Source organism: Euphorbia lathyris, chromosome 4, assembly GCF_963576675.1.
Source record: "Euphorbia lathyris chromosome 4, ddEupLath1.1, whole genome shotgun sequence".
NCBI classification, from domain to species: Eukaryota; Viridiplantae; Streptophyta; class Magnoliopsida; order Malpighiales; family Euphorbiaceae; genus Euphorbia; species Euphorbia lathyris.
The window spans coordinates 85255739-85282113 of NC_088913.1; the positions used below are offsets into that span (position 1 = coordinate 85255739).

Genomic DNA, 26375 nt, shown 5'->3' on the forward strand with positions numbered 1-26375 from the left:
GACTTACTTTGTTAAAAACAAAGTAAGCATAGCCTTTACCTAATTTAAGGTATCTTCTATGGTTACTTACTTTGACTCACAATTGTAAAAATTAAATAAAAAGTGTTACTGATCCTATAGACGAAAGGCGTAATCCCAAATCTGAAACCATTTAATATATATAATAAAAAATTAAAATGTGGTGAAGCTGTTAGCCTGTTGGTTGAGAGTTTACCTATAACTCTAGAGGTCATGAGTTTGAATTACATTATGGTGGGGTGGGTTGAGGGTTTTTTTTTCTCTTTAATGTAATATTCTTTTGTTTAATTTAAGTGCATTGCGCACAACTTTTGAAAAAAAAAATGAATTATGACCAAGAATGCAGTTTAATGAATTATTTCTCTATATGTACAAACAAAATGAGTAATAAAATGACTAATGTGAAGTGTAGATAACAAGATTTATTGTCAAGAATACAGTTTAATGAATTATTTCTTAAATTAACCCAATTTGACAATATTAATGGTAAATTTGCATAAATTTATAACAGAAAAAATCGTTGGAAAATATGACATATCGTGGCCAATGTTAGAGTAAAATTGCACTTCACTGTCAACGTTAGGGGTAAAATTGCACCATTTTAAACGCGAGGGGTAAAATTGCTCCTGAATGTAAACGTTAGAAATATTTTTGCACCTTATCTCTTAATTGTTTATTTGTTTGCATATACTGTAATATTTTACTTAAATGTTTATTCATATCTTTTGATTCAAATCTTATCTTTTTTTTAAGTAAAATTACTCTTGACTATCAACGTTAGGGGTAAAATTGCACCATTTTATTAGAGAAAAAGTCATCGCAAAATATATGACATGTTGTTGCCATAAAATTTTAACAACTTTTTCGTTACCAAAAATCAATTTTCTTGTAGTATTAGGTCATATTCTTTGTTACTTAATTTCAGTATCATTCAAAACAGTTCAATAACTTATCCTTACTTATTATACATATTTTTATAATAATAATAATAATAATAATAATAATAATTAGGGCAAAATACGAAAAAAATGCTCGTGGTTTGCCTTATTTACAAATAGAGGTCCATGGTTTAAAAGTTTGCAAATATAGGTGTGTGGTATGATTTTTTTACAAAACAAAGTATTTAAAATTAAACTTTTAAGTAATTGATGACAATTAAGAGTATTTTTTATTTATTTTTAATTACATTTATATATTGACAAAACACATAGCCCAAAATCAAATTACAACCATGTAAAATGAGCTTAAATACCAATTTAGTTCATAAACTTTTACATTAGTAAAAAAACGTTCAATTCCACCATATTATTTATTGTTTCGATTTAGGAAGTTGTTTTTTTCGGGTGTTGGGTTTTGCTGATATGTAAGAATAATTTTTTTTAAGATAAAAATGTCTTTGATTATAATCAGAATTTCACTGTGTAATTGTAATACTTTGTTTTATAAATAAAACATACTAATCTTTATTTATAAACTTTTAAATCACATGTCTCTATTTACAAATTGGGCAAACCACAGATATTTTTTTTTCGTACTTTTTTCTAATAATAATAATTATTATTATTAGAATCATTATTATTTTTATAAGTTTTTTATTTTAATTATTGTTTTAAAATATGATTATATTATTATTTCATTTTTAGTAGAATTCAATTTAGTTTGTAAAAAAAAAAACCTTAGACATTAAACATAAAATAGCTACTTGGTGTTGGGTGTATTTTTGCACACTATTCCAACAATTAAATAGGTAAAAAGGTAAAAGTAAAACAATTAGGAGTGTTTGGTTGCTCCTTTTCAGGCTCCTTTTGCCTTTTCACTTCAAAAGAGAGAGTTTTAGGTGTTTGATTATTGACCTCATGTTTGCCTTTTACAATTGAACAGCATCATTAGGTGTTTGGTTAATGGTCTCTTGTTTGCCTTTTACACCCGGAAAGCAGCCTTTTACAAAACCAGAGAATCTCAGCTTTTTGGAAAAGCAGTTTTTTCCAACAGCAAACAGCAAACCGTAACAGTAAACAGCAAACAGCAACAGGAAACAGTAGGTAAAACAAACGGACCCTTAATGAAAAATAACAAAACCTAGAAATTGCCAAAATCAGCCACCTCCATCTTTACTTTCATTTCTTTCTCTACCACAATCTCAATTATCTTTTCAAATTTTTAATTTTAATTTCATAATTATTTATTAACTATTTAATACTTATATAAAAAATAAATAAAAAGGAGAGCCACTTGGCTCTCTTTTTTGGAATATAGAGAGCCACTTTAACCGGCTATCCTTTGAGGAGGAAGAAGAAAATTTGTCTTTCTTTTCCTCCTCCCAGCATGTTAGATTTTGTGTTTTTTTTTATTATTTTCTTTTTAATCAGTGTTTATATATTTTCCGAATTTTTCTATTTGTCTTAATTGTATATGTTTCCAATTATTATTTTATTCATAATTTTTTCGGATTTAGCAAGAGCGGAAACGATTTATTTTATACATGGATCAATTGATCTATGTGGTTGCAACAAAATAAAGGACTCTGATCCAAATGTTCGAAAGAGCCTGAATGATGAAGATCGGATTGCATTTGCTCTTCTCCGGATTCGGATTTTCAAGAAATATATGGTTCATTGTTTTTTGTGTTTTTTACACCCTTTTATGGTTTTTTCTTGCTCTTTGTAGTCGTCTTTATCCTTTTGTGGATTTTGTAAGGTTTCATTTCTTATGGTTTTCTGATTGTATTTGGATTTTTTTCATCTAATGAATATAGAAGCACTTGACTATCCTTTTTGGGAATATGGAGAGCCACTGTGAAATCAATAATTAATGAGGGAATTGACATAATATTAGTATTTTTAATCCTTATTTATGACCGCGTTGGGATTATTAGCGCATTCATAATTAATTATGTGGTTAAGATGCAAAAAATAGCCCTTACATTTTGGATCAAGATTAATTTTATCCCTAACATCTAAAATAGTACAATTTTATCCATAACGTTCGTAGTTAAGAGCAATTTTACCCATAACATTGATAATTTCGGTCAATTTCAGATACTATTATAAAATATAGAAATTGTTGTTCCTTATTTTGCATCAATTGCATATCAATTCATTCTAAACAAATTTTATTTTTTATAATTTAATAATAGAGTTAGAGATTAATATTTATAAATTCGGTTAATTTTTTAATTTTTTTAGGGTAAATTTCAAATAAAACTCCCGTGGTTTCACTAATTTTCAAATAAAGGACTGTGATTTACTTTTTGTCAAAACGAGAATTGAGGTTTCACACTTTTAATAATGCTATTAAAACTATCTTTAACGACCTGAAAATGAAAATTTTCAAGAATTAAGTTGTTCAATGTCATATTTTCTATAAAACTACATTTTCGATTTTAGAAAATCATCTTTTTTGAAATTTTTTCTCTCTAAACATTAATTTTCTCTCTATTTACCAAACATCATCTAAATAATCTCGAAATAAAAAAGTTGAAGGATTAAAGTTGCTTAGAATATTAGTAGTTCTTAAAATATGTCATTTTTGAAGTCGTCAATGGTGATTTTAATAGTATCAATAAAAAATAGTCCTTATTTTGCTAAAGTTGAAAACCTCAGTCCTCGTTTTGAAAAAAAAAAGTAAACCACAGTCCTTTATCTGAAAATTAATGAAACCACAGAGGTTTTATTTGAAATTTACTCTTTTTTTTATCTAATTCGTACAAAAGACGATTTTTTTTTTATTTTTTTTTCATATCCTAACATATGTTTGTGATTTGTTACTAATAACATGACAAAATTAATGACCGAAAAGAAAATTTCATGAATTATTTTTTAAATTGGCTAAATTTATCAACGTTAAGGGTAAAATTGCTCTTAGCTTTTAACGTTAGAGGTAAAGTTGATGTTAAGAGTATTTTTGCACCTTAACTCTTAATTATGTTATGGAGTATAATTTTTTTTTTTTTAAAATTTATAAAAAGTGGAGCATAAAGTTAATTTTGTAAACTACTCCATCCCTTTTATAATTTTGGTGTAGTGTTGGGATCAATCCGCAAAACACAAAACAGATCTAAAATTATAATTACAATTATACCCTTAACAAATCTAGGTCAGAAATACGGGGCTATATAAATCTACTGCTTCATCTTTCAAACTCATCCCATAACATTTTTTCATTCTATCAGATCAGTTCCGATCCCGCCGAACTCCATCCACCGACGTTTTTCATTTTCATAGAGTTCTTCTTCCCTTGTCTCCGCACATGTAATTATTTATGATTTGGTCACAGTTTCAACTGTTTTTTAGATGAATCATCGTATATAATTTTCACTACTGGTATTTTATCTTTTTCCACAGCTTCACCGTAACTCAATCTCAGAAGCTGAAACCTGAAAGATTCAGATTTGCTTCTGGTGGTGCATCGGCTTTCTAGCTTTTTATAAGGTTTGATTTATGGCATATGACGTATGGAAGATGTGAATTCTATGACTATCTACTGTGGAATCGGGAATCTGGAAAAAAAAATTACGTAAGTTCTTTTTACATTTAATATTTTATACTAATTTTATGCATTTTTATAATTATTTATCTTTTTTTTTTCAATTTTAAAGTTTATAATTTGGTTTATATTTGACTGTGTCTTACATATATGTATGCTCATGTATATCTTGAGATTGAGATTGGGAGGCTACATTTGAACTCACAATTGCTTCAAGATTTAACGGCACCACATTTAGTTGTGCTAGTATGAACAATTCTAAGATTTTGGGCTGTTTTTATAGGACTCTATTTTGCTTTTTCTTATTAGGATAATAAAAAAATATTTATATTTGGAACTTATTATTTAGAAACACTTTCTAGATCATATATGAAATTTTGGGGTTGTTTTATTTCTGTGTTATTTGCTCTTATCATATGCAGTGTCTTGTTTTCAGTTTTTGCCTTGATTTTCTTCTTACCCAGTTTATTTCTGTTATGCTTTAATATAATATATTCACATATTTTATTGTTTCCTTATTTCTACTTTTTCTGACTCTGTTCTTTGTATTTATGGATTCTATCTGCATTTTATTTCTATTTGGTTCAATTGATCTTCCATTTTCCTCCATATAAAGATATGTCCACATTCTTTTTTGGATCAGTTCATTTACTAACCGAAGCTTGTAACTGAATTTTTTTATTCATTGTCTGCTATTTAATAAAATCAAGATGGAGAAGTAAAAGGAAAATCACACCAAGATTGAAAATTTTGAATAAAAAGCCTTAGCAACAAAGAATATGAAAAATGTAAAAATTTACAACTCAAGCTTTAACTTTTAATGGATAAGAATACATCTGAAAATTTTCCATAAATATTTAATTTGGTTGTAGTATAAGAATTAGAAAAGTGACTCATGTGAATTGCAGTATCTTCCAATTCTTGTTGACATGTATATCAAAGCCAACATATGTAAAAATCAGATTGTTTCGTGGGAATATGAGGAACATATTTTTTTGGATTGTTATCCAAACTCTTATTGTCCAAATTGACTAGATTTTGGGTTCTCTTTATGGGGAGAATTGAATTGTAGGAGTCGGACACAAAAGACCAATCTAGTACTTTATTTTGCTTTTCTTTATTAGAATAAAAGAGAATCTTTATAGTTGAACTTATTATTTAGAAACAGTTATGTTGGTGATTGGGAAAACCTGTCACTGAGAAAAAACTTGATAGAGAAATTATGGCTAAAAAACACTTCCAAGGCTATGATGATATGACAAATGATAGGAGGTTTAAACTAAACAGGCTCAGAACCATAGCTGAGTCAGTTGCTCCTTTAGAAACCAGAGTCAATGCGACAGTTTTACTTTTGATTGGAGCCTTTCACACACTTCTGTTATTGCCATCTATTGCACCTTTTTAGAGAATGTAAATATAATCAAGGATTATGCATGAGGTGGAGCTGCACATGCACTTATACATGCTTCCTTCAAGCTTAGAATTAGATCGATCTGTGATGTACTTTCGCACTATGTGTAAGTTATTTGACACTTGTTTTTTTTTGTTTATGCATATTCATGAATGCTAATTCTCGTCTTTTTTTTTATTTTTACTTTGTAGGTTGCTTACATGCATATCCCCCGTCTAACAATGGATTTAGGTTATGGAAATGTTGGATTTTCTCGTTGGATAAACCAAGCCGAAATTCACACCGTAAAGTGACTAAATCTTTTGTGAAAAACATTCTGGAGAATCAATTGTTCAAAGTAAGATCCTCTCTACCATGTTTGCTTGTCTTTCTTCTTAGAATTAAACTCATTTTCTTCGTGTTTTTTTTTGTACATGGATCAATTGTCTGGGATCCATACCAGGATGTTTATAATATGCCTAATGATTCGTTTCCGCATATCTATAAAGATCAAATACCATTTGAGAAATTGTGCACGTACTCATTCAGTAATCGATACTCTGTATTGAATGCACCAGTCAAAGAAGCTAGACAATTTGGTATGAATGATGAAACGGTTAGACAATTAAGTGAGCAGTTCAGCTGAAAATTAAACAAGAGATGCGAGGTAATTTCTATGTTTCATTTGTATTTATGGACGATTTTGTTACGACTATTAGAGTTCAATCGTGACATATTAATACCAATTTTATTATTACAGGACCAAGTAGCATAGACTATGCCTCACTATGGGATAGAGATATAACGTCTGTAAATGCTTGAAAACTTTAGAAAAGTGAATGGAGGGAATAATCATCAAAGGAATGTCAATGAAGATGAAACTCAGGAAACTCAAAAAATTGAGAAAACTGAGTAAAGCAGTGATGAGGTGAATAATGTATACTCAGAAAGAAACCGAAAGCAGAGAGAATGAAGCTCGGGATAAGAATGCACTTGAAAAGGGTATGGAAGTACATGTCTGAAGATCAACGCGATCTAATCTTGGTAAACGCGCTAACCGGTGGACTCCATTCTTGTTGATATGTATATCATAAACCAATATCAAAGCCAACATATATAAAAATCAGATTGTTTCGTGCGAATATGAGGAATATATTTTTTTGGATGTTGAAACGCAACAGGAAGCAGGTTACTGTACAACAAATTTTCAGGAATGCAATGTTTCTTCGATATTTTTAGTTTAGGTTTAGGATAGTTTAACATAATAAGAAATAATCTCACGTCTGTAATACTCGTCCATTTATTTAGAGTAATTTTGACTTGTATGTAACTAGCCTTTTATATTTCATGCCCAACGAACAGTCCAACTTTTTGGGATTTTGAATGACAAATGATTTGTATATGCATTGAGAGTGAATGAACGTTTACAATCATTTCAACATGTTTCCATAATTTAAATTTTTTAATAAACTTAATTTTCAATGCCAAAAATTATAGCCTATATTACTGGATAATTCGTTATTTTTTATTTAAATTCTGATACAGTAAAACCTCTATATAGGAATACGTTTGGGACCGGACAATTTGTATAACAATTGGAAGGTTATTCTTATATAGAGTTTGGTACCCAAAAAAAAAAAAATCAACACTTAAAGTTTATAAATTTAACAACAATAAGAACTCTCTAATTTTTATTATTCAAAGTAATTATGAAATGGGGTCGCTTGAAATTGGTTTATATACACAATGTACAATAGAATAGATTAATAAAACAAATTAATGTTTAGCATATCAAGTCTACGAGTTTTATTTCCAATACCTAAAGAATTGGAAGAGTTTTGAGTTTAGTTTCCAATACATAAACAAAAGAGTTTTATGGGAAAATGGTAAGAATTTATAGTTAAAGTTAGAATTTGTGTGCCAACTCATATTTAATCTCAATAATTTTTAAATTTGTTAATAAATTTTGTTTAAATCCTTAATACATATATACATTATTTACATAATTATTCCTATATAGAGGTATAGTTTCTATAGGTGGGACTTGGATTATGTATAACAATTAACATTTGGGAGGTTATTCTTATTTATAACCGGCCCAAGTTGGGACCGAAATTTTTTATAACAAATTGGAGGTTATTCTTATATAGAGTATTCCTATATAGAGGTTTTACTGTAATTGTAAAATTAATTTAAATTCTGATTTGAATTATGGATTCTATCTGCATTTTATTTTACAAATATTGTGGTTTGATTGTGTTATTCTGTAAGTTGGGTTAAATTGGCACTTTAAAAAATTTGAGGTTATTTTGGTACATTATCCCTTAATTTGTATTAGGTCCAAATTTTCATTTATTGTTTTTTGGAAAATGCAAAATTCCAATAATGTATGAAATAGTGTAATTTTAATAATAACGTTGTCAAGCAAGATCAAATTTATCCTTACCAGCACAAAATTTAAATGGATTTATTTATTGTTATTTGACACGTTATGTAATTATCATATTGAATATTTCAAACATCAATTATGTCTTAAATATTTGTTGTACCACAATTCAAATAACTTGCCTAAATACAATATTCATGGCTGTGAGATACAAATTAATCATATAATAATATCTAAAATGTTTACTTTGTTGTTAAATCAGATAAACAACCTGTCAAAACGAATGTTCATATTATTAATAAATGTGTTTTGATACTCTAATAGTTGAATATATAACTGTCAATACGTTCAAATTCATTTTTGTTATTTATGGATAAAATTAGCATGTTTGGCAACTTGGGTAAAATTGAATTGTTTTGTGGATATAATTAAGTTATTTTTATTAATTAACGGTATAAATAAGTTTTTAAGTCTAATGATAACATTTGATTATTAATAAAAAAAAATAGAAAATATATTTCGTTCCTGAACTATGTATATTTACACAAAATATATTGTTGGTAAAAAATACCAACCGCTTTACATGCTTTTATTATCAATTCTACTAGTCGAAAGTCCCCGAAATACATGGGATATGATCCCATAACTTTGCCAATACTGCCGTGCAACCAAGATTCACCGCAAAGCCGTCTAATCAAACCCTCTTTTCATCTCGTGTGACATCTCCCGCCATGGCATGGTCCGGGTTACCTTTACTAGTGCGATCACTATTAATTTTGATCCATACATTATCGGGTGGCTTTCAACTCTCAAGACCTCTTTAACCGATTGAACCCCAGCTGTTGCTCCAAAAGGAAGGGATGATGGATTTCTTTTGCTTTGCCATATATGAATTCGATTTTATTCTGGTAGATGGCCGCATTCGGCTTGAAAATTGCCTAATTATCTAAATATATAAACTATAAACTTTAATTCGAACATTTTCCTAAAATGATATTTATTTAAAAATATATTACTTAAAATTGTAAAAATGATAAAAACAAACAATATACAATGACGAGAAAAGCAAATGGATTATTTATGATTTATTTTTTACTAAAAAAAAAGCAAATTATACAAGACCATTAGTTTTTTTTTTAATGAAAAAAAGTGATTTTACATGAACATTAGTTTTTTTTTTGGAAAGAATACAAGATCATTAGTTAATGACAAGAAACAATGTATTGGAAATTGATTTAGTCTTTATTTTTTTTTTAATTGAAAAATGAAATTGGGTCTTTATTATTACTAGTCCAAAACCCGTACGATACACGGGATACAAAATTTTTATATAATTTAGATATATAAATAAATTGACATATTTACTTTTAAGTAATTTTGTATCATGCTATGGGAAATTTTTTATATTATGTATATTTGAAATTAATATATATTTTTTTATTGATAATTCAAATCAAATTAAATTAATTTTGAAAATAATTGATTAATTTTTTTATAGAGTTTTAATTAAAGATGAATAATTTATTTATTTTTACAAAATTCAATGATTTATACTTTTTAGTAATTCAAGACTGCATAGGTACAAGTAATAAAGTGATAAGTAAGATATCGTCTTCACGAGTATAGAACAAGCACACACGCACTTGTAAAGAAAGTACAACCAAGTTTCAAGAGTAAACAATCGCTTAAGTTGAGTTGTGGTGTAGTTTGTACACGATGAAATAATAAGACATGCAAGGAAATTGAATTAAACTTCAGATGTGAAAGGAACAGGTACACAGCATGCACAGAAATGACATAGAACAGGCACTCCACTCCTTGTTCATTAAGTAGAAACAGTTTTGGCTTAAAGCATCTTTCACAAAAACCAGTTGAGTCAGGTGTCCCTTGTTCCCAACATTCTTTAAAGACAATCAAAATAAGTCTCCTTGAAATCAATATGTTTCTAAGCTTTAAGAACATGAAAGCATTTAATTGGAACAACTAAAACCTTTAACATTTAATTAATTACGTCTCAGTTTCATAATTAAATGTGCTCAATGAAGGTTCAGCTTTGAAAAGAGAGTCTCCTCGTAGTTGCTCTGCTAAGAAAGAGGTTAGCTAATCTTATTTAGCGTTAATTACTCATTGAACATCCAAGCCAAGTATACTTAATGAGTTTAGAGGGGAGTTAACCTGCCATCCCCTTTTACCTGTTTCTGCTCCACTACAGACCTGTTTAATGAATTACTCACTCATGATTTAATTAGACAAGACAAAATTATAATGAAGAAAACAACAATGCATTCAAACACATAAAACAAAGTTACAAAGCCAAGGTTTAGATCCAAGAATCTGAATGATCAACATACAAAATGAGGGCTCCTTAAATAGCCCGAAATTGTCCAGAAATAATTGTTCAAGATAAAATAAAATAAGGAAGATATGATCGGGCAGACTGTTCTGACAAACAGGAACAGTCTGCAGCACAACAGTCCGCCCATGCTTGATGATTTCTTCTGTGAGGGATGGTTGTTCTGCCTCCAACATTAACTCTTCTTCAGGAAAGGTCTTCAATGGTTTTAGGGATGATTGATCAAGGTTCTCGGATACCAGCTGCACCCGCGAGTTCTTGTTCTTTCCCTTGTTCTGCACTTTTCTGCACTCCTTTCCTGCTTGTTCACCGTGTGGGTTCTGCTACCAAACACGCAGCTGCTTTATCATAAACAATCTGAGAAAAACATATATTATGAGAATTATATGTTGTATTATTGTTCTTTTTATGCCCAAAATTGCTACGAATATTATACACATTTTGCACTTATCAGCACCTTAATGAGGAAGTGAATTTGCTCATTCACCGTTAAATCTAGGCTTATTAAATCTAAGCCTCGGGATGCTTTGAATCTCCATCTTAGGATTCTAATAAGCCTAGATCTAATGGTGAATGAGCAAATTCTACGTGCTCATTAAGGTACATGTAATCAAGGCTGTTCTTCATATTTTCTTATAATTGGAATTCTGTGAACCAATAATAATAAAATAGGAGATTAATTAAGAAATATATTAGAATATAATAAAAAAACCAAAAATTGAATTAGACTACAATTAAAATTAAATATTATACCTATGATACAAAAGAATTACAATTTATGTTAAACAAAAATTGAATTAAACTACACTTAAAATTAAATATTATATCTACGATACAAAAGAATTACAATCTATGTTAAAATGGAAGCAACATCAATATATTATGCTATAAACTATTAGCATCAATACTTTTCTAATATTGCACATGAAGAAACTTTATCAATTCTATATGTTACATGTAAAAAAATAAAATCCGTAAGAATTAGTCACAAATTCATCTTGATGATAATCATTTTGCTTGATGGAATTTCATGATCATCAAGTATTCGAATTAAATTATTCATTATGCTACAATAACTCAATATATCCAATTGAATCAGCTTAAGGTGATGATTTGTCCTATTTTTATCTCGTAATATCTCATCGAGACATTCAATCAATTTGTTCTTCATTCTTTCACTATATACAATATCAACCACGCTCGCAGATATCACTTATTTGACTTTATTAATATTTTCTAATAATTATATATTCTTGAATTTCGTCAGCAAGAAAAACAAATAAAAGAATAGAAAACAAAAATGAAAGGACAAAAAAGATAATTATGAGAGAACTATCTTCCTCTCGGTTTTTTTTTTCGAAAATAAGAGAGAATGTAAGATATAAGCATATAAAGAGGATGGTAGAAACATTTTTTGCCCATTAATTAATTTTTTTTTTCTTAATGAAGTATTAAGTCCATAAATTAATTTTAGTTAAATAGAATTAAATCGCAATTGTAACCACTCAGTACAAAAAAAAAACGTTTTATAATTAATATGTGAAATTGATTCTATTAATTAGAATCATTATGCTCAACATTTGAGAATTTGAAGAGATTCAAATAATAATCTTTTTTAATTAATATTTTCCAACAACTTGTCTTATGCTCATGTTTCATTTTCATCTGTTAAAAACTCTTGAAATACTAACAATAATGATAATAATAATAATAATAATATAACATAATTTAAAATTAAAATAAACTTCATTATAAGTATAATATTTCAATACTTTTTTAATATTTTCCTCAATATGTCTCAAACTTCAATGAACAACTATTTGTGAAACTTTATATCTATTTGTACCAAAATGCATGAAAATAAAAAGGGTATTGCTATATACCGCAAAGGTTATACTTTCCACCGCACCCTTTTGACATTTATGCCCTCCTCACAATTTCAAACAAATAACCAAAAACTCTCAAATCCTCTCTAGCTTTTGAAACTTTTCATAAAACCCGACCTAAAGCGACATGCCGCCAAAGGAAGGAAGGGAAAAAGGCTTAATGAATCTTCCGACAAGTTTTTTTTATAAAAAATATGTCCGAAATCACGGGTTCCGCCTCCGAAATCGGAGGCGGAACCCATTTTTTTTGCCTAAACGGAACTCCGACGCCGTTGCCACCACGGACGGAACGGACGAACTGTTCGTTCTGCCCGTGGTGGCAACGGCGTCGGCCATACTTTCCACCGTAAGGTGGAAAGTATGGCGCACCCGTTCTACCACCCGTTCCACCGTACGGTGGAACTGGGTTCCGCGCTCGTTCCACCGTACGGTGGAATGGATGGCGCATCCGTTTAGGCTTATTCCTTAAAAAAAAATTCAAAATTTAAAAAACGAATTTTTAATTTAAATTTATATCGTAAGATTACTTCGTGTTCGAAATCATGGTCTTCGGGAATACTCGGGTCCATTTTCGTCAAATTCGGGTTTTTAGGCTTGGGAGAGAAAGAGAGAAAAAAAAATTGAGTTTTTGAAAAAAATAAAATGAAAATGGCATAAATGTCAAAAGGGTGCGGTGGATGAAAAAAAGTTGCGGTATATAGCAGCTCACAAATAAAAAATACAATCATTATAGATAAATTCAAACTAAAAAAATGAGTGGATTTCAACAGGTTCCAAATTAGAAAAATTGATTTAACTTCAATTAAAGTTAACAATTGAGTTCATATAAAGCCGAAAATCTAAATTTTAGTTTAGAGTTAACAATCGAAACGACAACACCTAGCAACATATACTAAAAAAGAATGCAAATATACAAAATCTTTAGTTTATTCATTTTAAAAAAAAAAGACAAATAAAAAAGAGAACATTGATAAGGTAGCGAGAGTTATGGAATCTGAGTAACGACAGAAGTGGAATTTCATATCTGAAATATGAAACTATAACAACTATTGTTTAATAAAAATAAAAAAAACAACACAATTAAGAACAAAAATACCTAAAACATATGAAAAAAATCGAATAATTACCTCGAGAAACATAAGAATTTCTTGTAATTTTTGACACATTTGTGTTTCCCGATTTTAGTTGTCCATGAATCTTCTATTTCTATCGGATTTTTTCAATTGGAGATATCAGTTTTGAAAAAAAAAAACAAATAAAAAAGAAAACATGGATAAGGTAGCGATAGGTATAGAACCTGGGTAACGGTAGAAATGAATCTGAAAGATGAAACTATAACAACTATTGTTTAATAAAAATAAAACAACAACACAATTGAGAACAAAATAAATACAACATATGAAAAAAATCGAATAATTACCTTCAGAAACATAATACTATCTATCATGACCAATGAATATAATGGTGGAATACTATCTATCATGCTTTATATATAAGTTTATTTGTGACTTTTGAATTTCATTTGCTTTGTGTTTTTTCATCTTCCTATAACTCTTGCTTTCTTTTATTATTTTAATTAATGGACTAGTAAAATATATTATAAATATAAATATGTTATTTTTAATTAATTAAATCTTTTTAAGTTTGATTTTTACTACATTGACAACTCATCAAAAATGCCTCTAAAACACTTCTCCACATTTCTCTCTGCTTTCGCTATTATATATAGTATAGATAGATAGTATAGATAGATTGGAAAATGAAATTGAATCTTTATCATTTACTATATGTTATAACGTCACATTTATCATTTCAATTTTCATTTTTTTAAAGAAATAATTTCACTTTCAATCTATTCTAACCAAAATAGCAAAATCTCTATTCTCATTTTTTTTAAGCCAATTTATTTACACAATCTACGAGTTTGTAGTTTTTATTTATTTATTTAATTTAATATTCACAATTGTAAAATTAAATAAAAAGTGTTAATGATCCTATAGACTAAAGGCGTAATTCCAAATCTGAAACCATTTAATAAATATAATAAAAAATTAAAATGTGGTGAAACTCTTAGTCTGTTGGTTGAGAGCTTACCTATGACTCTAGAGGTCATAGGTTTGAATCATATCAGCGTGGGGTAGGTTAAGGATTTTCTTATCTTTTTAATATAATCTTTCTTTGTTTAAAATAAGTGCATTGCGCACAACTATGACTTTATTTGTTTGTATATATTTACTTAAATGTTTATTCATATCTTTTGATGCAAACCTTATCTTTTTTAAGTAAATTTGTTCTTGACTATTAACGTTAGAGGTGGAATTGCACAATTTTATTATAGAAAAAGTCGTTGCAAAATATATGACATGTCATTGCCAAAAACATTTTTGACAACTTTTCCATTACCAAAAATCAATTTTCTTGTAATATTAGATCATATTCTTTGTTACTTAATTTCAATATCAATCAGTTTAGTTCAGTAACTTATTATTACTTATTATAATTATAAATATTTATAATAATAATAATTATTATTATTATTAAAACCATTATTATTTTTATAAGCTTTTTATTTTAATTATTATTTTAAAATAAGATTATATTATTATTATTTTAGTTTTAGTAGTTTAGTTCAATTTTTTTTAGTAAATGTTAGATGTATTTTTACACCTCATTTCAATAATTAAATATGTTAAAAGGAAAAAGTAAAACAATTAAGGGACAAGGTACCAAAATAGATTTATGGTTTTTGGAGAAGTATCAATTTAGACTCCACATATAAAATATCACCAATATAGGCTTAACGTTTAAAAGAGGTACCAATTTAAGTATCAATAACGGAACGAGACATGTCACTGATATTACTCCATTAAGTTCTGTCAATTGTACGTGGATAGAGAAATTAGAACTTAACAGAATAATATCAATAACGTGTCCAATCCGTTATTGAAACTAAATTGATATCTTTTTAAATATTCTATATATTGGTGTTGTTTTATATGTAGAACCTAAATTGATATTTTTTCAAAAACCATGTACCAATTTTTGATAAATTATCTCAACAATTAATGAAAAAGAACAAAACCTAAATTGCCAAATTCAGCCACCTCCACCGTTACTCCTCTCTTTCTCCTTCAATTCACGGTCCTTTCGTCTCTTTCTTTCCCACAATCTCAATTACTTTTTCGTTTTTCAATTTTAGTTGCATAATTATTTATTAAATATTTAATACTTATATTGAGAAATAAAAAAGAGAGCCACTTGGCTCTCTTGTTGGGGAATATAGAGAGCCACTTTAACCGGCTCTCCTTTTTGAGAATATAAAGAGCCACTTAAAATGGCTCTCCATTCAGAGTGGAATCGAATTGATGAATGGCTCTTTTATATTATCAAAACCGAACCAGCAGATTTGGTATGCAGGAAGGCGGTGTTACTGTGGTCGATTTGGGGTCAGAGAAATCAGATGGTATGGACTCAAAAAACGGACTTAGCTGATCGTGCTGTTAGGAAGGACTTGAATTTTATATCCGAGTGGCGTGCTGTCCGGTTAAGACGTGGTAGAGACAGGAGGTGCGGATCGGGACTTGATCGGACTTATAAGCGGTGGAAGAGGTCGGAAGTGGGTTTCGTCAAATGTAATTTGGACGCCGCTATTTTCACTGCATCTGGTAGAAGTGGTTCTGGGGCAATTATTCGGAACAGCGATGGAGAGGGAATTACTTGGATGAGTTCCTGGGTCGACGGTATTTTTAGTCCAAAAATTGCCGAAGCAATTGCTCTCCGGATCTCGGTTCAATGGGTACTATCGTTGGGGTTATCACATGTTATCTTTGAAGTGGATGCAAAACAGGTTGCTGATGCGTTTAATTCAGATACAATTGATATCTCGGAGTTTGGTACTATAATACAGGATTGTCGGAAGTTAATTTCTCAAAATTCTGAGTTTTGTGTTGTTTTTACACCTAGATTAGCGAATAATGCGGCCCATGCCATTGCACGTCTTGCTTGTTCCAATGCTAGTCTATTCTCTTGCTCTGTTATTCCAAACTGGTTGACAGATATTCTTTGTAAGGATCAATTTTTTTCAAGATAGTAATAATATGAGATTTCCTTTATTGAAACTAAATTGATATCTTTTTAAATATTCTATATATTGGTGTTGTTTTATATGTAGAACCTAAATTGATATTTTTTCAAAAACCATGTACCAATTTTTGATAAATTATCTCAACAATTAATGAAAAAGAACAAAACCTAAATTGCCAAATTCAGCCACCTCCACCGTTACTCCTCTCTTTCTCCTTCAATTCACGGTCCTTTCGTCTCTTTCTTTCCCACAATCTCAATTACTTTTTCGTTTTTCAATTTTAGTTGCATAATTATTTATTAAATATTTAATACTTATATTGAGAAATAAAAAAGAGAGCCACTTGGCTCTCTTGTTGGGGAATATAGAGAGCCACTTTAACCGGCTCTCCTTTTTGAGAATATAAAGAGCCACTTAAAATGGCTCTCCATTCAGAGTGGAATCGAATTGATGAATGGCTCTTTTATATTATCAAAACCGAACCAGCAGATTTGGTATGCAGGAAGGCGGTGTTACTGTGGTCGATTTGGGGTCAGAGAAATCAGATGGTATGGACTCAAAAAACGGACTTAGCTGATCGTGCTGTTAGGAAGGACTTGAATTTTATATCCGAGTGGCGTGCTGTCCGGTTAAGACGTGGTAGAGACAGGAGGTGCGGATCGGGACTTGATCGGACTTATAAGCGGTGGAAGAGGTCGGAAGTGGGTTTCGTCAAATGTAATTTGGACGCCGCTATTTTCACTGCATCTGGTAGAAGTGGTTCTGGGGCAATTATTCGGAACAGCGATGGAGAGGGAATTACTTGGATGAGTTCCTGGGTCGACGGTATTTTTAGTCCAAAAATTGCCGAAGCAATTGCTCTCCGGATCTCGGTTCAATGGGTACTATCGTTGGGGTTATCACATGTTATCTTTGAAGTGGATGCAAAACAGGTTGCTGATGCGTTTAATTCAGATACAATTGATATCTCGGAGTTTGGTACTATAATACAGGATTGTCGGAAGTTAATTTCTCAAAATTCTGAGTTTTGTGTTGTTTTTACACCTAGATTAGCGAATAATGCGGCCCATGCCATTGCACGTCTTGCTTGTTCCAATGCTAGTCTATTCTCTTGCTCTGTTATTCCAAACTGGTTGACAGATATTCTTTGTAAGGATCAATTTTTTTCAAGATAGTAATAATATGAGATTTCCTTTCCAAAAAAAAAAAGGCTCTCCATTCGGTAAAATCAATAATTAGAGAGTTGACATAATACTAGTTCTTTTAATTCTCATTTATGAATACGCTAGGATCATCAGCGCATTCATAATTATGTTACGAAGTATATTTATTTTTTTTTTAAATTACTCTAACCCTTTATAATTTTGGTGTAGTATTGGGATCAATCCGCAAAACACAAAACTGATCTAAAATTATAATTACAATTATACCCTTAACAAATCTAGATCAAAAATACCGGGCTATATAAATCTAGTGCTTCATCTTTCAAACTCATCTCATAACATTTGTGTTGGGAATAGCGCGAAAAAATTTTCCGTAAAAATATTGACGAGCAAAATAATCAATAAAAATGACACCGATAATTTAACGTGGTTCACCCTTGCAGACTAGTCCACGATCAAGCTCGAGAGTAAATTCTTCCACTATAAAATAGTATCTAGAAACTTTCTAGAATTACAATGAGATAAAAACTAAAATAGTAGCACTCATGTGTTTCTCGAAAAACTCCAAAATAATTATCTTACTATTTTGTCTCTCTCCCCGAAAATAATTGGACTACCCTCAAAATAAATCACTCAAAGAATTGCCTCAATTCTTTTCTTCACTCTCTTTTTCTACTCTCACTCACTTAAACATCCACCCTTGGCATTTTATATTGCCAAGGATGGAAGCCAACAAGAACAATTAATTGTTCTTGTTGGCAGATGGAATGGGGTGGCAGAATTTGTACCACCCTAATTAATATTTTTGACTTTCATTTTTTTTTTAATATTTACAAATTACATAAAAGAGTCCATAATTAATACAAATTACATAAATGATCTCTCATTTAATTGGGACTTCAAACTAACGATTCTCCCTCTCCCGATTACATGAGGGTATCGTAATTCCTGTAGCCATTCGACAGTATTCGAACTTCTCCCTTGGTAAGATTTTCGTTAACATATCTGATCCATTTTCATCTGTATGGATCTTCTCAAGCTGTAATAATTTCATATCCAAGACATCCCTGATCCAATGATATCTGACATCAATATGCTTTGATCTGGAATGGAAAGAGGAATTCTTTCTAAGGTGAATAGCACTCTGACTGTCATAAAATAACTAGTATTTTTCCTGACGGAAGCCAAGTTCGTTAAAGAACTTCTTCATCCATAATAGCTCTTTACACGCTTCCGTTGCTGCAATAAATTCTGCTTCAGTCGTGGAAAGTGCGACACACTTTTGTAGTCTTGGCTGCCATGACACAGCTCCCCCTGCAAAACTAATCAGGTAACCTGATGTAGACTTCCTTGTGTCAGCATCACCATCCATATCTGCATATGTGTAGCCAACTAGCACAGTTCGGTATCTCCAAAACATAAACACATTTTTGAAGTACCGCGAATATACCTGAATCTCCATTTCACAGCTTCCCAATGTTCCTTTCCTGGATTTGAAAGGAATCTACTCACGACACCAACTGCATGTGCAATATCCGGTCGTGTGCATACCATGGCATACATTAGACTTCCGACTGCTGAAGCATATGGAACTCTACTTGGAAGGGCTCTGCTTGGAACTGAGTTTAAAATGATTCGCAAGAGGACAACTAACCATTTTAGCTTTATCCATCTTACACCTTTGAAGTACTTTCTCAATGTACTTCTCCTGCGACAACCATATCTTCTTGGTGCTTCTATCTCGAATAATTCTCATGCCAAGAATTTGTTTTGCTGGCCCCAAGTCTTTCCTGGCAAAAGACTTGCTCAACTGTTTCTTCAGATTGTTAATTCTGGAGATGTTCCTGCCAACAATTAACAATTTGTTCATTCTATCGGATCAGTTCTGATACCGCCAAACTCCATCCACCGACGTTTTTCATTTTCATAGAGTTCTTGTCTTGTAGTCTACCGGTGGTAAAGAAGGAAATCAGGAAATCGCAACCAAACTCTTGTCTTCGCACATGTAATATTTATGATTTGATCACAGTTTCAACTGCTTTTTAGATGAATCATCATCATATAATTTTCACTACTGGTATTTGATAGGGGTATTTTACCCCTATCTTTTAGCGTGATCTACAGTTTAATTTTAGAAGAAATAAATAAGTTTAATTACAAAAATAGAGTGTTTTAATAAAATAACGAAATAAAAATAAATTCCGTACTTTCGATTAATTTTCCTTGTTTTTGATTAATTTAGGCAATAAAAACGTCAAGCTAACTCGGCTCTCGAGATTTGTATTTCAGGTACGAGCAAGGAGTGAAAATCCACTCAATACGCGGGGCGCCTCATTCCTTACGCGGGGCGTGAAACATTAAGTCAAAAATAATTGCCCTATCCACAAGCACCACGTGGGATCTAGTCAGCATACGCGAGGCGTATACCACCTTACGCGAGGTGTATGACACATGTTAGAAATGATTAGCCTAATCCTGAAAGTCAGACTGCATGGTCTCCCTGAGTCAACTATCCATACGCAGGGCGTACCACCTTACACGCGGGGCGTGTAAGGAAGTTCCTCAATACAAAAAGTCCAGAGACTCATTTACACGGGGCGTGCCTCAAGCTACGCACGGCGTAAAAGGACCAAATCAAGCAATAAAAAGTCAGAGTCTCAAACACGCGAGGCGCATCCCAGTCTACGCGGGGCGTGTTTGAGACAACAAAATCTGGAATTGGTCCACATGCAGGAGATTTCTGACGGAATGGGCAAACAAGCAGGGCGTATGCCACCATACTCGAGGCGTATCATGGGATTTCTGCACAAAATCATGTTCCTCCATGCTTGCACCTTATGGAATTACAATCTTACCCCTAGCTTGATGTATAAATAAGAGTGACTGGCACTCAATTACACACTTTACACTTTAGACTTTAGACATTTGATATCTTTAGATTAAATTCTTGTCAATTGTAGTTTTAAGTTTTGTTTTTAGGCTTTATATAGCTAAACTCTTCCACCTTGAGGGCTTGTTCGTTGATTCCGGCATTCCATCAAAGTTTCGCTCCATCTCCGTACACCAAGCTCGAAAGCTCCACCATCTAAGTCCTAAGAGACGGCTTTGAGTCCGGTTAGCTAGTTCCGAGGGTGGATTCTTCCCTTTACATTTGCTAATTAGCTTGATCTCATCCTATGTACTAGGCTTGGTTGTAATTCATATTTACATTCTCCATATTTATAATTTATGATTCATAATCTCTTTTTATATATATGTGTTGATGTTTGTTACTTGTTTTGATACTCGTAATTGATTATTGTGTAGGAGAACGCGATTTCCGCCGCCATTCGGGCTATCTTTAGGGATTCATATAGGTGTTGCCTTACCGGAAGTGATGCTCCGGAAACCGTAGGAATTGACAAGCCACGGAACTTACGGGCCCTATTTTCTGGTCCCAAGCATTAGACACGCCTTGACTAGGAACCACGTAGTCTAAGTACTTCACGGGTCGGTTACACTACACGTAGTCGTCTTTGCAAGAGCAAAACATCAACCGTATATGCATTAGGAGTCGTTATTTGTCATATTTATAACTTATCGCCATCCGCATCATTTCATAGAGTTTCGTTATATAAATTTGCCTCACTCGTAGTTAGGAGTAGTTTGTAGTTGGTTCCCATATCAACCTCAAAGTATTCACCGCTTAAATAACGTATAAAACCGAGTCGTTTAATACTTGCAGTTATAAATCCCGTGGATTCGATACCCGATCTTAACCGGATTATTACTTGATACGACGGGGTACACTTGCCCCTAAATAGTGACGTCTAGTAGACATAGAACCTTTAGAAGATCACATCCATAGTCATAAAGCACGTATCATAACATACATTTGGTCGTAGAGAAAACACTACGTTAGACGACACACTATCAGTATTTTATCTTTTTCCACAGCTTCACCGTAACTCAATCTCAGAAGCTGAAACCTGAAAGATTCAGATTTGCCTTTGGTGGTGCAAATCTAGGACTCTATTTTGCTTTTTTCTTGTTAGAATAATAAAAGAATATTTATAGTTGGAACTTATTATTTAGAAACACTTTCTAGATCATTGGCTACCTTGTGGATTATTTACAATCGCATATAGTTTTTTGGGTGAGTTTATATTTGAGGAATTTATGTCAATATCAACAGCTACGAGTTTTCATTGTTTTGTTTCTCTGTTATTTGCTCTTATCAAATGCAGTATCAGTATCTATTTTTAGTTTTGTCTCTAGCGGAGTAGATGAATGTACTTATGAGGGAAATGATCTTTACATGGAAATGAAAGAATCTGGAGTAACTGATGAAAAAAATATTGCCGAATCAAAAGTAGCTCTAGTCTATGTTCAGATGAACGAACCGCCGGAAGCTTGTATTAGAGTTGGTTTGACTACCCTAACTATGGCGGAATATTTCCGAGATGTTAATGAACAACTTAATTGCTTCAAATTTCGACCAACATTGTTTGATTTTCTTAATGACTATGGCTTATTTCTTACAATGCAGGAGAATGAAAACTAGTGTATCCATACCTCAATTTTTGAGTTGGGTGCTTGACTCTAGAGTTGAAGAAAAGCTTAATAACACATGCTTTATAAAGTTGCGAGATATGGTTGAATTCAAATGCAACAACAGATTTGAGGGAGCGATTATGTCCCATTGTGATGAAAATGTAATGTTTCTTTTCTCTTTTAGTTATTTTGTCTCTTTATTTTCTTTTTTTCCTATTTCTGACTTTGTTCTTTGTATGGATTCTATCTGCATTTTATTTCTAATTGGTTCAATTGATCTTTCATTTTCCCTCTTTTTTGTGGTTCTCTTTCTATTGGCTATGTTCACATTAATTTTCTTTGGAATCAGTTCGTTTGTTTAAACAGAAGATTGTAATTGGAGCTTTTTATTCCTTATTTGCTATTTAATTGTTAAAATCAAGATGGAAGAACAAAAAATTTCTAATAAAAAGCTTAGAAACAAAGAATATGATAAATGTAAAAGTTTACAACTCAAGCTTTAACTTTTAATGGATAAGAGAATACATCTAGCGTTGACGTCAACTAGAGTGGTGTCAATTTAGGATACAAAGGACTTGATTTTTTGCTCTTAGTGTTTGAAACTAATGTATGTATTTGTTACTATTTTCTACTTTATTTAAGCTAATTGTAAAAAAAAAATTGCATTGATGTTTTGGTGGATGTGTCAATTGAGTTGTCAATACAAATTAGTACTATATTACTAAAGTGAAATGTGCGTGTACAAGTATTTGGTAAATTGGTGAAATTGGGAATTTGTTTGGACATTTGAATTGTTGATTAGTAGTGAATTTAGTTAGTAAAATTGTGACTTTTGTTTACTGGTTATATAAATTTTAATCTGAAAAAAGTCTCGAATTCCTTATGGTATTGGTGTCCCCTCTCCCTAAAATCCTGGCTCCGCCACTAACTCATATGGTATTAGTCCTTTTATAATCATTCATCATGGTGGGTATTGGAAAACTGAACTTGTTGTTACTTATGTGGATGGTAGTACTAGTATGCATGATAGTTTGCCAGCAGATTTGGATGTTGAATATGTGAGAAACATTGTCACATCTCCTGGTTATAAGAATATTGTGAAGTTGCATTATCCAAAAAAACCAAATCCGTAAAAAACTATATATCTCCCGCTCTCACTCCTTTTCTTCTCTTTTTCTTTGCAATTTTCAAGCTCGCCACTACTCTTTACTTTGCCCTTCACTCCTTTTCGATTTCTTTCTCTTTTCTTTCTGCTTCACCCTTGTTTTCGAGGCTTAATTAACCCTTAATTTTGCTCAATATATTTGGAATTCTTCCAGTTCTTATTGACTAACTCGCAAAATCCAGAGCTTGAGGAACGCCTCCGCTGCAACACACGCCCTGAATCCCTCGTAAGATTCTTCATCTTAATAAGCCACTTTTCTCGATCTGTTGTTCAGTTCTGTGATTTTTCTGCTTCAATTAGGGGTTTTAGATTAATTGTTTGGGTTGAATTTGATTTTGGGTTGTTGTCTGTGGATGTTGTTACCTTGGCTTTGCTATTTAGCTTCTTCTCTATGAATGTTTTGGCTTGTTCAAAGAGGCTTAATTAACCCCCAATTTTGCTCAATATATTTGGAATTCTTCTAGTTCTTATTGACTTAACTCGCAAAATCCAGAGCTTGAGGAACGCCTCCGCTGCAACACACGTCCTGAATCCCTCGTAAGATTCTTCATCTTAATAAGCCGCTTTTCTCGATCTGTTGTTCAGTTCTGTGATTTTTCTACTTCAATTAGGGGTTTTAGATTAATTGTTTGGGTTGAATTTGATTTTGGGTTGTTGTCTGTGGATGTTGTTACCTTGGCTTTGCTATTTAGCTTCTTCTCTATGAATGTTTTGGCTTGTTCATGTTGAAACACCTTTCCACAGGATTTTGATTTGACAAAATTAATTAAGTGAAATTAAATATTCTACAACACACTAAGTTTAAATGCTTTGATTTATTGTTACTAATGTGTTTGTTCAATGTTGAGTTTATAATTTATTATAAGACATAAAGATCATAAGGCTCAAGCCCTATATGGAAGTCAAGGCCCAAGTCAAACAAGCCCAAGATCACTCAGCCCGCATATTTCAAAACGCTGCCGTTGAAGTGATGAAACGCATGCTGAGCAAAGAAGGATCCAGAAGATCCACGTAGACAACTTCGGCTAGAAGCTGCTGAGCTGTCTCGACAAAACGTACAAGACAGCCGCTGACCACAAGACAGCTTCCAGACAAAGTATTTCCTCTTTTAGTAAAGATCAGAAGACGCAGCAAGCTGTCTGGTTGACGTTACCTAAAATGGAGGAACATACTGTCACACTGACCGAAGAACAGAAGATGCTGGAATCTGATTGGCCAAGAGAACTGCTGACAGACTGAGTGAAAACGACCTGTAGCCATTTCCCTCCAACGGTTATTTCGAAATTCGAAATAACCAGAAGCTCTCACAGCTCTCTATAAATAGAGCATTCAGAATCCACATTCATCAGAGAACTTTGAGCAAAAGTCGTTACGCTGACCAAACGTGTATAAAAGTTCTCCATCAAAAGCAAAGCAAATTCTTACACTACAAGCTTATTCATTTGTGTAAAAGTCTAGAGTGATTGATCCTCAATCATCTAAGGTGTTCTAGCAATTGTTGTTTAGGACAAATCTTAATCATTTCTAGGAATAGAAAGGAGAAGCTAAGTACTCGGTTTTAGTACTTAGTGAATTAGAATAGAAGTGAGTAGAGGTATAGAGGAAGGTACTCTTGTTATACTCAGCTTCTGACTTGTAAAGGGTTTTCGAGTCTCTACCTTTAAAGAGCTCAGTAGTGAATTGGAAATCTCGGAACATGTTCCGGGGACAGGACGTAGGCTTAGAAGAAGCCGAACCTGGATAACTCCGCTGAGTGAAGTATTTCTAACCCTTAACTCCTTAATATATTGCTTGCTTAAAACAAACTAAAACTGACCAAGTAAAAGAGGTCAAGCTGAGTTGTGCGCTACCAACGAGTTAGTTCAGGAATAGACTCTAAGTGCTATTTCTTGACCTAAGCAACAAAGCTGACCTAGTCACTAGTTGACTAAGCCAGTGTCTTGTTGATTGCTAAGTGCCGCTGTTACATAATCTTTTCTCAAAGGAAAGAAATTTGCCCTAATCATTTTAAAAAGGTAAAATAGTTCCTAACCCCCCCTTGGAACTATATTTGCAACCTTACAAGGGACCAACAAGTGGTATCAGAGCCTAAAAGCTCATTACTAAAGGTCTAACAACCTTGAGTTGATCCATACCATGGGTGAAAACAGCACTCGGTTTCTCCCTGGAAACCAGACAACTCAGATATTACCTGAAGGGCTGTCCATTACTAGACCTCCCCTATTCTTCGGGTCAAACTATACCTTTTGGAAGAATAGGATGAAGAACTTCATTCAAGCTACAAACATGAGTGCCTGGCTATCTATAGTCCAAGGCCCGTTTGTACCTGTGAAAGTTGTTGCTGGCCAGTCAGTTGTCAAAGCTGAGATTGAATGGACAGAGGATGATCTCAAGAAGCTACAAAATCATGCTTCGGCTATAAATATGCTTCACTGTGCGTTGGATGCTGCAGAGTACAACAAAATATTAGGCTGTCAGTCAGCACAGGAGATCTAGAAGAAGCTGGAGGTGACCTACGAAGGAACCAACAAGGTGAAGGAGTCCAAGGTCAACCAGCAAATGAGATTGTATGAGCTGTTCGAAATGAACAATGATGAGGGGATTTCTGAGATGAATGCAAGATTCACCAACATCATAAATGAGCTCAAAAGACTTGGAAAAATCTTCACTGAGGAAGAACAAGTCAAGAAGATACTCAGAAGTCTTCCTAAGGACTGGCAAGCCAAGAAGACAGCCGTTGAAGAAGCTCAGGATTTAACCACCTATAAATATGATGAACTCATAGGCTCACTGCTGACCCATGAGATATCCATGAAGAATTTCGAGGTGAAGGAAAAATCCGAAGACAAGAAGCAAAAATCACTTGTCATGAAAGCTGACTCAACTGATGATGGCTCAACTGACGATGAGGA

General features: G+C 32.2%; 1 long non-coding RNA gene across 1 annotated transcript; it reads left to right on the forward strand.

Moving 5' to 3' along the window:
• Nucleotides 1-4170: 4170 nt before the first annotated feature.
• LOC136225598 (uncharacterized) lies at nucleotides 4171-7035 on the forward strand. Its single transcript, XR_010687181.1, has 5 exons — nucleotides 4171-4268; nucleotides 4362-4533; nucleotides 6106-6251; nucleotides 6357-6560; nucleotides 6654-7035. It is a non-coding gene; the product is annotated as an uncharacterized lncRNA (long non-coding RNA).
• The last annotated feature ends 19340 nt before the right edge of the window (nucleotides 7036-26375 follow it).